The following is a 15,573-nucleotide window of genomic DNA, read 5'->3' on the forward strand; positions in this document are numbered from 1 at the left end:
AGCCATTCCACATTATCATCTTTTATGAGCACATTTGAATTAATGTCCCGCTTAAAATCCACAAGCTGTATCTCTATTCTGCTCTCAGATTACACAGTATACTAGGTAAAGTACGAGCAATTCCCATTTTTCCTGTAAAAGTAAGTTCAACATACATATTACGAATAATCATGTTTTACAGGCCTGCTCTTTATTTGTGAAAATTGCTTATTTGACCAATAGAAGAAAATGTCTACCTGGTAACAACTTTACAGCTTTATATATAATTGCACGTGTGAATGATTAGTTACTCAAGTTTAATCCCTTCTCAAGAATGACAATTTATTGCAGCAGGTAACCATGTCCAGTCCTCTTTCTTCTACTGTTTATTTAGAGAATTGCACTTTATTGTTATGTAGACATTTTTTTTATAGTATTCACAATTTCTGGGTCCTTCCCCCAATTAATATTGACATGTTCATTGAGATGTTTTTGAGTTTTGCTGTGAGTTTTGTGAAAAGCTTAATTCTAACACATGCATATATCCATCATATTCTGGAAGTGTTACTCTGATGCCCCTGTTGAAAAAACGCCTTTTATTTTCTGAGATGAGCTGTCCACTCTCTTTGTTTAAGAAAGGTACTTCCAAGAGGAGGAGCACCAGGGGTAAGGCAGTGCCTTCCTCGCTGGCTCAGAGTACAAATCAGTCTCTTGAGGGAGAGGATCCCAGGCCTGAAGAAGGAACTGTCCCAGATGAACTTGAACCTGATCAGGTTGAGTTCTTGGGGACAGGGTGACCTTCCAGGGCAGATCTGAGTCAGGAGCAGCTGAGCTGCCCCTCTCTTGAACCCCTCAGACAACAAGCTGTTGCTGAGGCTGCTGGAAGAACTAGTGGGTCCCATAGGATCTATTGGGATGATGGACTCCTTTACTCAGAGAGTAGAGACCCCAAACCTGGTGCCACCAGGAGGTTGGTTATACCTCTGAAGTTTAGGGGCTTCCTATTGACACTAGCACATGACATCCCTTTAGCAGGTCACCTAGGCCAAAACTAGACTTGGGGCAGGCTTGTCCCTCACTTTCATTGGCCTCACATGCCTGAAGACACAAAGGAGTTTTGTCGCTCCTGTGTCACCTGTCAAGCAAGTGGCAAGGCAGGTGATACAACACCCCCCCGATACCCCTATCTGTGGTGGGGGTTCCCTTTGAGAGGGTTGGGATTAGGATATAGTTGGTCCCATGGATCATCAGACAGCATCTGGGCACAGATTTATCCTGGTGGTGGTAGACCATGCCACTAGGTACCCTGAAGCAATTTCCCTTAGGGCCACCACAGCACCTGTGGTGGCAAGGGCCCTCCTGGGAATATTTTCCAGAGTGGGTTTCCCTAAGGAGGTGGTATCAGACAGAGATGCAAACTTCATGTCTAGTTACTTGACTGCTATGTCGAAGGAGTGTGGAGTAAATTATATAAATGTACCACCCCTTATCACCCACAATGCAATGGGTTAGTTGAAAGGTTCAACAAAATCCTCAAGGGCATGATCAAAGGTCTCCCAGAAAAGCTTAGGCGCAGATGGGACACACTTTTGCCCTGCCTTCTATTTGCCTACAGAGAGGTTCCCCGGAAGGGGGTTGGTTACAGCCCATTTGAACTTCTGTTTGGACATCCAGTTAGGGGTCCATTGTGTCTAGTGAAGGAGGGATGGGAGTTACCTCTCAAACCTCCTAAACAGGATATTGTGGACTATGTACTTGGTCTCCCCTCCAGGATGGCTGAGTACATGAAGAAGGCAACTAAAAACCTTGAGGCTAGCCCGGAATTACAGAAGGCCTGGCATGACCAAAAAGCTGTGATGACTGTTTACCAACCAGGGCAGAAAGTATGGGTGTTGGAGCCTGTGGCCCCAGCAGCCCTCCAAGACAAGTGGAGTGGCCTTCATACTATAATTGAGCAGAAGGGAGAGGTTACCTACCTGGTAGACCTTGGAACTCCTAAGAGCCCTCATAGGGTGCTCCATGTCAACAGGCTCAAACCATATGTTGACTAGGCAGACATGGGCTTGCTCTCGGCTACTGATGAGGGACAGAAGGAAGAGAGTGATCCACTCCCTGTCCTGCTCTCACAGAACCCTGATGATGGTTCAGTAGATGGTGTAGCCTTGGCAGGCAGCCTCACTGACCAGTAGCAAACTGATTGCAAGCTATTTGCCCAGGAAATGAGATACCCTACCATTGAAAAAGAATGTCTGGCAGTAAAGTGGGCGATAGAGAAGCTCAGATATTATCTAGAGGGACACCCCTTCACCTTGTACACTGATCATGCCCCTCTCCAGTTGATGAGTAGAAATATGACTAACAACCCCAGAGTCTTGCGTTGGTTTTTGTCATTACAACCATACTCATTTGTGGTTAAACACCGAAAGGGCTCAGACAATGGGAGTGCAGACTACCTTTCCAGGGTGTTCCCTCTCCCCGATAGGGAGAATCCGGTGGTGGAGGTGTGTCACGAGGCCGCTCGCACACAGGGTAATACAAGACCAGAGGAGGACTGGTGGTGTGTGACCTCTTCCAATAGCCCTCTTATCTCCCCATAGCAGGACGAATGGATCGGGCCCTCGAGTAACCCGTTGGACGCGGACACTGGAAACGAGTGTGACTCCATTAATTGGAATGCTTCGCTGGAAGACCCGCCCCCTAGTAGCGACGTCACTCTCCCTTGGCCAATAAGAGCGAGCAGACCCTTGAAGACGGTTTGTACAATCACCGGAGGGAGAGAAACCTGAGGACTGGAAAACGCAGATCGAAGGAGAGACGCACCAACCCCTAACGAGGAACCGGGCCTGGAGACAGTCAAAGACCGGACGAGGATCCCAGGAAAGCAAGGAGGCTACCATCCCCATGCTGCACCCAACCACACTTTCACAGGTACGAGACCGCTTTGCGGGCTGGATCAGGAGAAGGGAAAAGATGGACAAATAGGGCGTGAAGTCTTCTCTATTCCCCTGCTCGTACCCCGTACCCGTGCACTATCACTTTATTACTAGACGTGCAACACGGTTTTGGGTGAACCCTCAGTCCCCTCCCTCATTTCTGTGTTCACCACCCTTACATCCTCTCCCCTCTTTCTTTTTATGCCGAACATCTTGGATCACCGTACCCGGGGACTCCTGAGCAGTACCTGGAGAAGGCGCAGAGAGCTCAGGACTCCGTTCGAGGCGTGGATAAGAAATAATTATCTCCTAACATTCCCCATTGGAATACTGGCTTCCCGATGGAGGAAGGTGTACAATAAAATAAAACCCTCATTTCACAGACCTGGTCTGGCCCTTGAGTTTATTGATCCGCTACAGCAAGACTTGTTCCAATTGATCAGTAACCAGAATATCTGCCGAATGTTGTAAAAGTATCCAATACGCAGCTTAGAGACATTTTGGAGGAGGCTAGGAAAAGGAGTACGTCGTCCGCATAAAGCAAGATGCGATCCTCCCAGTCTGCCGACCACCGCAGTCCATGAATAACCGGACTATAGCGGATCCAGGCCACCAATGGTTCCAGCGTGAGGGCAAATAGCAGGGGTGATAGCGGACACCCCTGTCGGGTCCCCTGACTCCGTTGGAATGTGTCCAATCTCTTGTTATTGACTACCACTTGGGCCAGTGGTTCCGAGTAGAGGATCCTAACCCATGCTATAAAAGCAGGCGCAAACCCCATTTTGGCAGGAACAGCTAGGAGGTTTGGCCATTCGAGGGTGTTGAATGCCATTGAGGCGTCTAGGGACACAATTACGGCTGACTCCTTGATAGTATAAACCTTCCCCAGAACTCCATTAACCCTTCGCAGATTAAGGGCCGTGTTACGTTGGGGCATAAAGCCCGAGTGGTCCAGGTGAGCCAGGGTGTTTATCACCCGAGACAACCGAGTGGCCAAGCGTTTGGCAAGGATTTTAGGTTCTGCGTTGAGCAGGGTGATGGGTCTGTAGGAGGTGCACTTGTTCCTGGGTTTCCCTTCCTTATGGATCACAACCAGTGACGCCAGGCGCTGGTCCAGAGGGAGAATTCCCACACTCCTGCTCTCCTCAAACATGGCGCAGAGATATGGGGCAATTTTATCAGGACGCAGTATGTAGAGCTCAATGGGCAATCCATTGGGCCCGAGCGCTTTTCCCGAGCAGAGGCACCTGATTGTCTGGCATATTTCAGCATTGGTGATGTCGCTATCTAAGAAGCTTTTGTCCTCTTCCAAGAGGGTGGGAATACGGATATCTCGAAGGACGTCTTCAGAGTCCTCCTCGAGGAAGGATGAACCTGGTTGTGTTGCGTGGCAAACTCATGCACGATTTCAAGAGGCTCTGTGATTACTCTGCCCACCTCATCTGTCAACTCTGGGATGAGCCTGTTTGCCCGTTCCTTCCTGTCCAGCAGGCCAGGAGCTTACCAGCTTTATCACCACACTCATACACCCTACCATCTCTCTCGCTCCCCAAAGTCCTAGCCCTGTCAGTGGCAATACTTTTATATTCGTCTCTCTTCAGTTGTAGAAGGTGAATTGTTTTTGGACACAGTTCCTCGACAGGACAGTCTTCAGGATGGAGGATCTCGCCATCTATATTTTCAAGATCTTTTTGTTTTTCTTTTTAACTCCTGCGATCAGCGAGAGAGCCTGCCCCCTAATTACTGATTTGAAAGCCTCCCACAATATTTGGGGGGAGTTGACCGAGCCCTGGTTCTCCTGAAAATAGTGATCAATGGCAAGCAGGAGCCCTTGGTGGACCAGGGGGTTGCGGAGGAACCAGGGGCTGATGGGCGCGATCGTACCCACCCATGTGTCTCCCAGGACCAATCGAGCCCATACCAGGGAGTGGTCATAAATACCTGCGCCATATGTCGAATCTCGTGAATGTGCGTTGTTTGAGGCGCTGGGGTTAGGAGGAAGTCAATGCGAGAGAAGCTGTGATGAGCCCCCGAGAAATAAGTATGTTGGATGCTACTGGGATGAAGTGCCCTCCACACATCCGAGAGGCCGAGGGCCTCCAGGAAGTCTGGGAGCCAGCGGGACGAGGGGACGATTTTGCTAGGGGGTGACGGTCAAGGGAGCCAGAGGCAACCGCATTGAAATCCCCTCCCACTACTAAAAGAACCTCAGGAAGTGAGAGCAGCTGGGTCCCCAGATCAGTGAAGGTTTCGTTCTGCAATCCGGGCGGGACATAAACCGACAGACATAAACCGACATTAAGGTAAGTGTGTTTCCCTCCCACTGCCCCGTACCTGCGGTGTATCTGCCCCATTCAACAACGCGCGTTGACTGCATAGAGAAGTGAAAGGAGTTTTTATCAGGATACTCACCCCCTGGACCCTGAAGTGAAACAAGAGTGGGCTACCAGCCTATATCCCCATCTATTAAGCGCTTTACATGTATTACCAACCAGGTGTGTCTCCTGGAGGAATACCGCCTCTGGGGAATGGCTCTTGAGGTACTAGAGGACTAAGGTGCGCTTCACCTTATCACCAAGCCCATTAACGTTCCAGCTCAATTATGTAAAACTTTTATCCCACTGCGTATCCATACAAACTGTCAAGTGTGGTCTTGTCTTTCCAACGCCCTCATATTTGGTGCTGCAGATTGAACCTTACCAAACTAATCCCCCCCAACCCCAACTCCAACCACCCCCCTCCCTGCTCCCCTGCACTCTGGGTCTAAAACTACCCATGAGATCAACTTTGCAGAACACCTGTCGCCCAACCTGAACACTAAAAGTAGCTAAATGTGGGGAAAGACGCTCCCTCCCCCCTCCCAACCAACATTCTCAAAACAAACCAGAGTTATTCCCTGTGCGGGACAGTCGCCCTTGTCTCTGAGGTCAGAAAGACATGATATGCCTTGGCCAGCCAATGTACCTCTGGGCAGTCAGTACCACCCACATATCTCTCTCCGTTCAGCACTGGACACAGGGCAAAGCTGGTACACAAGTTCATCCGGTCAAGCCTGTCCCATGGTCACGGTTCCATATCAGTATATCTGAATCCTGGGCACACCTACACAAGTGTATATATGAAATTTCATAAACTTAAGTCCATTTGAAAAATATCCCATTAGAGTCCATAGAAGAATAGTTTCTTGTTTCTTGTATTCATATCTTGCTGAAAAGCAACCAGCCAACACGTGTTTCGTCAAGGAGGATACTCCCACGACTTCTTCAGGGCCCAAGGCCGGTGAAACTTTCAACCCGGCTGGAGAGTATAGTGTGCGGGTATTATTTATTGTGGTGTTTCAAGTATTCAGACATTGGTATTTTTGGTAGAAGCAACCGTGTATTCGAGATGCCGGGGTTTTTTCTAGCCCGGCAGGTCTGAAACTGCCAGGTGAGGGAGTTCCCAGAGACGGTATCGATTCTTATTGTGTGTATTTTGGATATTAGAAGGTACGAGTAAAGACACAGGTGTGTGTCCGGTAGTTCACCATTTGCATTCTGCAGCACAGCGTTTTCCATTGGCTTGCGTAAGTTCTGTTCTGGTGTGAGCTCACACGGGAACAGAACTTATGCAAGCCATGGGAAAACGCTGTGCTGCAGTTCGCAAATGGTGAATGAATACAAGAAACAAAAAAATATTCTTCTATGGACTCTAATGGGATATTTTTCAAATGGACTGATGTTTATGAAATTTCATATATACACTTGTGTTCGTGTGCCCACGATTCAGATATACTAGTTTGGTGTGGGAGCTGTCCTGCACATATATAGGGATTAGAGGAGTCTTTCCTACCTGGTCAGCACAGTATTTACTTTATTTTCCTATTACCCACGCTAATTTGCTGAGCACCACCACTTCCTAATCACTTAAAACCCTCCAGTTAGATTGCATTAAAGGTTCCATATCAGTTTAGGTTCAGCAGGCATTATGTTCCTCCGCATCTCTCCATCCCTCCAGACAATCTGCCACATCCTCAAGAGCGATTGAAAAACTAGGTCTTTCCATCTGCCTCAGCCCACAACCGAGCCTGGAAAAGCGTGGCATACTTCAGGCCTTCATCTCTGAGTCTTTTTTTAACAGCAAGGAAGGCTTGTCTCAGTTTCTGCATGGCCTGAGTAAACTCCGGGAAGAAAGAGATAAATGCGCTTTCGTATTTAAGTGGTGGTGCCACCCTAGTGCTCTGTAGGATTATATCCCGGTCACGAAAATTAAGCAATGTGGCCAGCGAGGGACGGGCAGGGGCCCCAGGTCTCTGACGCCCCCTGGGACCCAATTGGCCCGCTCCACCACAAAGAACTTTGATAGTCCCTAGGGGCGTAAATGATTAAGTATGAGGTCCTCGACAAATAGGTCAGGTGCCTGCCCCTCCACTTTCTCTGGCACTCCAATAATCCGCACGTTGTTATGCCTAGAGCGTCCCTCATAATCATCTAGCTTGTCCTCTGCATATTTCCTGAAGGTTTTCAGTTCTTGGATTTTGGTTTGGAGCTGCGAGACATCTTCAACCAGGCTAGTCGAGGTCACTTGAAGTTGTTGGACCTTCTCCCTCATTTTGGTAAGGTCTGCCCTGATGAGTCATTTCCACTGTGATCGCATCTGTTCTCTGTTCCATAGACATTCTCACTTCGGCTATCGCATCCATGACATTCTTCAAGGTGAGCTCGGGGGGGCCGCTCTCTGATCCCCCAGTCAGCACCTCCTGAGAGAAGGGTTCGGGAACAGCCAGCTTTGGGAAGGCGTATTTGTCCAACCTGCTCTGTTGCGTCTGTTTGGTGCCTTTTCCACTCATTCTGTCTACGAGTCCGGCACTCCTCACCCCCTTATCTGTTTCCAGGTCTCACTGGTCAAGTCCCAGGCTCGTGTAGCCTCAGATGGCACCCGATTGATCGTCACTCCCAGGGTAGTAGACCGGAGAATATGTGGCACACGGTCTCTCGCCTCTATACTGCGACAGGCCCGGTGGCCACAAGGAGCTAAAGTCTGCACCACCGCAGCCTTTCGCCCACGCGGGGGATGTCATCCCTCGATGTGGGGGCCTTCCACTCCCAGCCCACAGCAACTGTAGCGTGAAGTCTCACAGTGGTGTCTCAGGTCATGCGGGCACAATTTGCCTTCGTGAGGGGCACATAGACAGCAAGCCCAACCCTCACCACGTCAGCCACTCTTATCCTACACCCGTATGGACAACACTCGGTCACAGGAAGTCTGGCGCCCCACCGGGCCAGATCCCCTTCACTCGCCGTGACCAGTCGGATGCCGCCAAGGGCAGCGGCCTGTATACTGTCTGCGCCCTCCGCCACTCCAGGAGAACTGCCTGCACCGCCAAAGGTATGCACTCGCCGCCTCGAGCAGTACTTCAGGGTTGGTGGACTCTCTGTGGCGTCGGCCCCAGGGGCGGCACCCCTCTGTCCAGCCAGGGGCAGCCAGCGCTGTTGGTTGGACGGGGCAGGCTGCGCCGCCGGTCAGGGACGGTTGATGGGTCCCACTGCTGTATTCAGGTACGGGGGGCCCGCTGTTCCAAGGGCCCCAGGATCTCTGCAGGGGAAGGCGCAGCCGCCGTGCCACTGCCCCAGGACCAGGCCTCAGTCCCTGACGTTGCGGAATGTGCTAGCCGCACGCACACCCGCCCTCCTCGGGCTCCGCTGGCACTACAGGACCCGGTCTGTCACTCCGGGGAGGTCGCAGTATACCAGAGCCTTCCACTCACTCCGCGTTGTCTCTGCGGATTCAGCAACTGGCTAGGTCGAGTCCGGTACACATAGGGCAGCTGTCCCCGAGTTCGGGGGTTGGATATGTGGGGCGGATGATATGGTTTGGGGCCGGGTGAGAAGGAGCTACTCCTTTACGCGGCCATCTCGCTTCAGCGCGGAGCCACGCCCCCAAGTATTCAGATATTGAATATCCTCTGTTGCTTGATTACCTTGGCCAGTTAACAGAAAGTTTGCATTCTATTCACCAACAGATATGGGAGTCTCTACCTTCTGTACCAGAGGAACCCTGCCACAACATTCAGCCCAGGGACTTCGTGCTTATCAGAAATTTCCAGCGGAAGAAAAGTCTGGAACCGCGCTGGAAGGGTTCTGATTAGGTGTGGGCGGCAAATTCCGTTTCGCTCACAGAATTTGCAAAAATTCGGCAATTCCACGATCCAAAGCAGAACGGAATTTGTGGGCATGGATGGTGAGTATATTGACTTGACTGAGTAGAGGTATTGCACAAAACTGTGGCATCTTCTTTGGATCAATGTGCTGCTGGGCAGGATTCATTCTGGCACGTCGCTCCTGTCACAAAAATTAAACCTCAACAGGAAGCACTTACAGATAAAGCAGGTGCCTGAGGCTCATGGTCACTGGAGACAAATCTTCTGGCCATTTACGCTGCTGTAGTGTAGGAAAGGCACTATACATTTACCCAACGAGGTAGCACTTACTGATTAGCCAGTAGTACTCCAGTTAAGTAGAGGTATTGCACAAAACAGTGGCATCTTCTTTTATGTGCTGCTGGGCAGGATTCATTCTGGCACGTCGCTCATGTCACAAAAATTAAACCTCAACAGGAAGCACTTACAGAATACAGATAAAGCAGGTGCCTGAGGCTCAAATTCAGTAACGTATTAATCAGCCCAAAATATTTGTGAGCACGGTTGAGGCTGGGCAGGTGTGCTTTCTCCCTATATCTAACATCAAAAATTAGTTGTGATCCTTGACGGAGGTCTTTGCATCCATGACTTTCTCGAGCGCAATCCCCGTGTAGTTCTTGTGACCAGGAGGTTCTTTCTCCTCCTCTGCTAGTCTGATCGGTCTCTGACGCTTTATAAACAAGAGGCATGGTATCTCACATAGAAGCCCCACCCTCCACAAACACTACGGTATGCAACGTCTTCCTTGCCTTTACCCACTATGATGGACAGCTCACTCAAGGGTCCCCAGCGAGCGCCTTTCGGCGCAGTGGCAAAGTTACAGACACACATGGTCACTGCTGGAGACAACAATTATTCTGGTGGCACAGCAATTCCGCGAGCTCGCGGATTTCCGCGTGCTCATGGAGTTATTTACCATTTTGCAGAACTTTGCGAAGCGCGACCACGCAAATTCCTCCCACCCCTAGTTCTGAGCAAGTTCTGTTGGTGACATGGATGGCTGTAAAGGTTGCTGGGCGAAAGAACTGGGTACATGCTACGCATTGTCGAAGGATTCTTTTGCCGTTGCCATATGTCCAGTGGGTGAAAGAGGGCATGGGCTATACAGAGTGCGAGCAGGTGCCCAGGTTTTTTCCCTTCAGGGACACCCAGTCGATCTGGACACAGACATATAAGGAAAACTATGATGTTTTGAATGAGGCTGTTCCCCCAGAAATTCGAGTTATGCAGGAGCCTTTGTTTGTTGCTCGCACTGTTCCTGGTGCTACCAGGTACAATTTGCGCCCTAGGCTGAGGGATACTGAGTCCAGAAGAAAGATTTAGGATGGACCGTACCAGATAGGTAGTACTGAGGTAGTACTGAGTACAAAGGGAATACATTGAAAATTAGTGGAGGATTTTGTACTCACTTTGCTTTTATTTTCTGAACATCAGCTAGGGAGACCAGAAGTATACCTCGAAGGTATAGCATCTTTATCAACGAAGGATAGATTAAAAGAGCTTAGGACAGAGCAAGCTCCTCCACTGGTGCTCAAGAGGGCCAACTTATTGATGGATGAAAAGAGCCTGTACCAGTGAGGCTCTGATGGACATCGGGAACTTGTAAATTTTCTTTGCATTTTTGCCTCTTTGCAATTCATTAATGCATCCTTTTGGTAGAAAGGTTGCTGACGAAGAGCAGCCAATTGTTCTTGTTGCACAGCATAATATGTTGTGGACACAGAAAAACAAAATCATATGTGCTGTTCTTTTGGTTTTATTGATACTAATATTGTGTGGGGTGTCATGGGTTTTGGAAAATGATCAAAGTGTACCTTCACATAGTAAGGGTAAGATTATCTCCCAGAAAAGAAACTAAAGAACAACCCAGAGTAATGTATTTTTGGAGACACATAAGAAATATTTTAGAGAATGGACAGCTTATTACCTCACTCAATCTGTTACTAGTCTGTGGACTGCATACTCATTGCCACTTGTGAATTATACTTATACTCGGTCACCCCAATTTATGGAATTGAAAGAAGTATTTGGTTTTGGTTACCCAGGACCATGTTTATACCATATAAAGCCTCTAGGAATGGGTTATCCAAGTTGTGATAACAATACATACTGCAACAATTTCTATATGGAAAAACAAAATGTTACATTGGTGTGTCGGCATTACAAGGAATTGATAGTTACCCGGCATCAAGTTATTATCCTGCTTGTTGCCCCATCGTGAATAGTACTGACACTTCACTGTATATAAATTGTTCAGGAATAGTGCTGTATAAAAATACGATCCCTTTGGTGAATGACGAGGATCCAAGTACTTTTGGAATGAACTCCAGGTATGCAGCAGTGGATTATGAGGGACCGGTTTATGCACACCCGGGGTTTTTCTTTTTGCCTAATGGGACATATTCTAATGCCCATAATGGTGCAGATGATGTAGCTCTTGGAATGGTGTTACCCATGGGTGTAACCTGTATATATCCTAAGCCCAACATCCGATGGGTTTAAAGGACTCTAACAAAAGAATTCTGTTAGGGAGTGACCAACATAGCGGTTAAAAATTATAGTAATGGCATCACTTTTGGATACATAATTTTTTCCATTTTCACTTTGGGTGGTACATCTATGGCTAGGGCTGAGAAAGCTAGAGAGTATTTCGGATGCAGGCTGCAAATTTCATCTAATACCACAGTAGCAACTTTATGTGACATCACCACTCATTTGGAGAGTATGCAATATATTTGTAACAGACCAGAAATGCAGTTGATTTTATTCTTGCTAAAAGTGGTGGTGTATGCGCAGTAGTGGGCGATCAATGTGTGGTTTGGATCAAGAATATGGAAAATAATATTACCAAACATATTTTAGATATTCTTGAAAATGTCGAAGGAATGAAAAGTGGCAATTGGAGTTGGTCTCTCTTTGGCAGCTGGGGCTGGATTCTTGAAAAAGTGATTTATCTGATTGTGATATTGGTGCTCTGCTGTGCTCTTATTCAGTGCCTTCCCTTCTGCTGCTCTTATTGCACCACTACTCTCAACCCTAAAAGGAAAGGATCGATTCATGATGCCAATGCTGCCAAAAGGATATTGAGGGCATGATGAACATCGATGAAGGTTTTTTTGAGAATTCTTCCCTCCTTACTGTTTCACTTACTGATGTTGGTAGTATGGAGTGCTCATAACTGTTTATTAATGAAATATTTCATTACTGTTTTGTTTCCTCTTGTTGCCGTTAGTAAATATTTTAGTACATGCTAAAAGGAGGGTCTGTTAGAATAGAAATTGTTTATGCCTTTGCAGTGTTCCATGTCAGTTAGATTTCGCAGCGCCATTTTCTATTTGGGCGCCATTTTAGGCTGTTCGTAACTGATCCAGTTCAATTCTGCAAAATGCTCCAATGTAAGTTTTGTTTCTTCCTTTCTGTCCTGTTTTAGTACTAAGCATACTGTTCATGTTAGCACATAGCTTTCTCACTAGATAGAGGCCCTCTCCCCCTTGTCTGTTGGCGAGCTCTAGATGGAATGACCTTGGACTATAATACTTTGTGAAAGATACGAGCGCTAAAACCGTTCCTTCTCTATTACACTGTTTAACTGCACCAGACCGGGAAAATTCCTCTGTGGTCGCCCGGTTACGAAACTTACATAATGTATATTTTTGCTTGTTGATTTCAGTTCCCTCTGCAGCACTCTCAGCATCTGGACAGATGAGGCTCTGCTCTGTGTGTATATTAATAAACAGTTATTGGTTTGTATTCTCTACTGTCTGACCGACTCATTTAGTGCGGAAGGCTGAGAGGTGGTCATTAGTGACCCGGGTGGCCCTAAACGGGTTACTTCCTTCACATCCTATTAAAGAGACACTCTGCCCATAGCAATGTCTTCCCAACAGGTCATGTAATGAAAAAGAAAAACCTTATAGCCACTCATCAACAGCAGAACGTAGCTTCCTGTTTATTAGGGAGCTTCATATTTTCAACAATGGCCGTCCTGTCTATACTTTTCAATTTAAGAAACAAATGGCTGTGTCATTTATAGCAGGGCAAGGTTTATTAGTCCATGCACATGGCTGTAAATAGAGTAGAGCTCTGGAACAGCCATGGGCTGCATTCCTTCTTGCAAAGCCGTGTCACCATGATTATCAGTTAATATGGAATGGCACATGCCAGCAAAACGTATACACGTGCAATAAAGGCCTCAATTCCTAAAAGTTTAGGAATATTGTTTTATTATTTTGGTTAAAAGCAGCATGAAAGGCTGGACTTTCTTCCCTTTTATTTTGTATACATTATTTTGCGATTTCTTCCCTTTGGAGCACATTAGTGGTTCTTTTTGGAGACCCCAGTTTGAATTCACAATTTTAATTTAAAATTGGCAACACATCACATTTGACAACCCCACGTCTAGAATAAAAATTAAATAAATTGTGTGTCTTGTAAAGCGCACTGCTACCCGCATCGCAGGCCTCGTAGCGCTATAGACCGCTGGGGAACCCGTCCTGGCTTTCCCTGAGAGATAGTCCCTCCTGGGAGTCTCCAAGGTGAAACCAGGCATCCCCGGCGTTTGTGAGGGGCCGTTGTGGAGATGAGGCAAGCTTAATGCCCAGAGTTGCCGAGTGTGATCCCTGGTTATAGTAGGCACCGAGGCGAGAATTATCGAGTCCGCTGATCCTGGTCCAAGACCCTGCCGCGTCGGGAATCGAACCGTGGTCCCAGGCCGTTCTCTGCTCTCGGGTCTGCCGCCTCTAACCAGTGAGCCACACCACTCCACAAGCAGAAGAAGGTTCTGGTAAACACATGAAAAGCAAACAGTGAAAAATAACTCAGTACAGTAGTCATTTCACAAAATATGTTTCGTTTAGAAATCGTTCATGGCTGCAATTTAAATAGTAGTGGCAGTTTTCTTGTATGAAATGTCTACAGTGTTCTATTGCATATTTTAAAACAATAGGTGACGTGATGTAATAGTAAGAGTAAATGCAATAGTATAAATGTAATAGTTAATTTCCTGAAATTTACAATACCAACCGACTTTCCCAACAACTAGAGGCTTAGCAAGTGTTGATGCTAAATAATTACTTGTTTCTAATGGGTAAAATGAACTTGTCTATGTTTCAGTGGGAGTTTATTTTCACAGCAATAAAAATATCAACATGAAATGTAAATTCGCAAAAAAGACATATTCCATTGTAAAGCATCAGCTCGAAGACCATAAACAAAAGCCTAAGTAGACATAATATTTGGCTTAAAAAAAATGATCCACCTTACTTAGGGGTGACAATTCGTTTTTGTGCTTAGTTTCAAAATACATCTTTTGTAAGTGTTCTGCACTTGCTTTTTGCAATTCAATATTATCTGTATGGCCAGGTCGACACTATATTGTCAGGGTTCGAAGTTCAGCCCATGGCGCACGTCTTAAAAAGGAAATGTACGCACACCTCAGTCTTTTATGAACCATGCTTTCTGTGCCTCACTGTTCAGTTCAGAGTATATGTATATGTATATATATATATATATATATATATATATATATATATATATATATATATATATATATATATATACACACACATATATATTCCCCGGTTATAGTTAGTTCAGGTAACTATAACTCGCGCGCCCGCAATCCACTGCTGAGGACGTCACATATTACATCACTCATGACATGGTCAGTGACATCACTCATGACATCACTGATGACATCTCAAATGACATCACTGATGACATCATCCTTGTGAAAGAGAGGCAGACCTCCTCTCACCCTAATATAGCCTTTGATACACACATTGAAAAATAGAAACAAAAATTTTCAAAACAGTGGAGATACCAATACAAGTTAGAACAACCTATTCAGTAATTCCGAAATCTACATACACATCCACTCATTCCAATTTTTAAATGTATTAATTGTTATATTTATTTTTTTGATACTGATTTACTACTTATTATTATTTATTATTTTTAGCTATTTTATTTTTTAAATCACATTACATATTTTTAATATTAATTGAAATTTTTTTTTTTAAAAATATTGAAATTGTAATATTTGTTTTTTTAAATTGTATATATTTTTTAATTTATATATATATTATATAGCAGGCAATGATATCCTATGGAAGGAAATTCAAGTTAATCTAAGTACGGTTAGAATTACTTTTCAGGATCAGTAGTGGCCTGAAAGATGCAGCACTGAGGTCTCTCCTGATAATAGGTGATTAAATCGGAATTCGTAGTTCGGCTGATTTTATAGGAATATTTTAAAGTTCCAAAACTCCACACTTAAAAGAATTTCCAAGTGAAACCAGTCAATGTTATCCTATGGAAGGAAATTCAAGTTACTGTAAGTACAGTTAGAATTACTTTTCAGGATCAGTAATTGGCATGAAAGATACAGCACTGAGGTCTCTCCTGATAACAGGTGAGTAAATCGGAATTCATAGTTCGGCTGATTTTAGAGGAATATTTTAAATTTCCACAACTCCACACTTA

The 15,573-nt window shown here is 46.1% G+C and overlaps 1 protein-coding gene across 4 annotated transcripts in view; it reads left to right on the plus strand.

Annotated features, from left to right (window-relative positions):
• Positions 1-15,573, plus strand: part of LOC144798262 (zinc finger protein 713-like) — a 291,631-nt gene that overhangs the window by 29,047 nt on the left and 247,011 nt on the right. The window contains exon 2 of one of the 4 annotated variants that reach the window (XR_013603492.1): positions 8,914-9,131. The exons of the other annotated variants lie outside the window; for them this stretch is intronic. The gene's annotated coding sequence lies outside the window, so the exon portion shown is untranslated. The remainder of the gene's footprint in view (positions 1-8,913; positions 9,132-15,573) is intronic. 4 annotated transcript variants of the gene reach the window in all.

This window comes from Lissotriton helveticus, chromosome 12 (genome assembly GCF_964261635.1).
Source record: "Lissotriton helveticus chromosome 12, aLisHel1.1, whole genome shotgun sequence".
Classification (NCBI taxonomy): domain Eukaryota; kingdom Metazoa; phylum Chordata; class Amphibia; order Caudata; family Salamandridae; genus Lissotriton; species Lissotriton helveticus.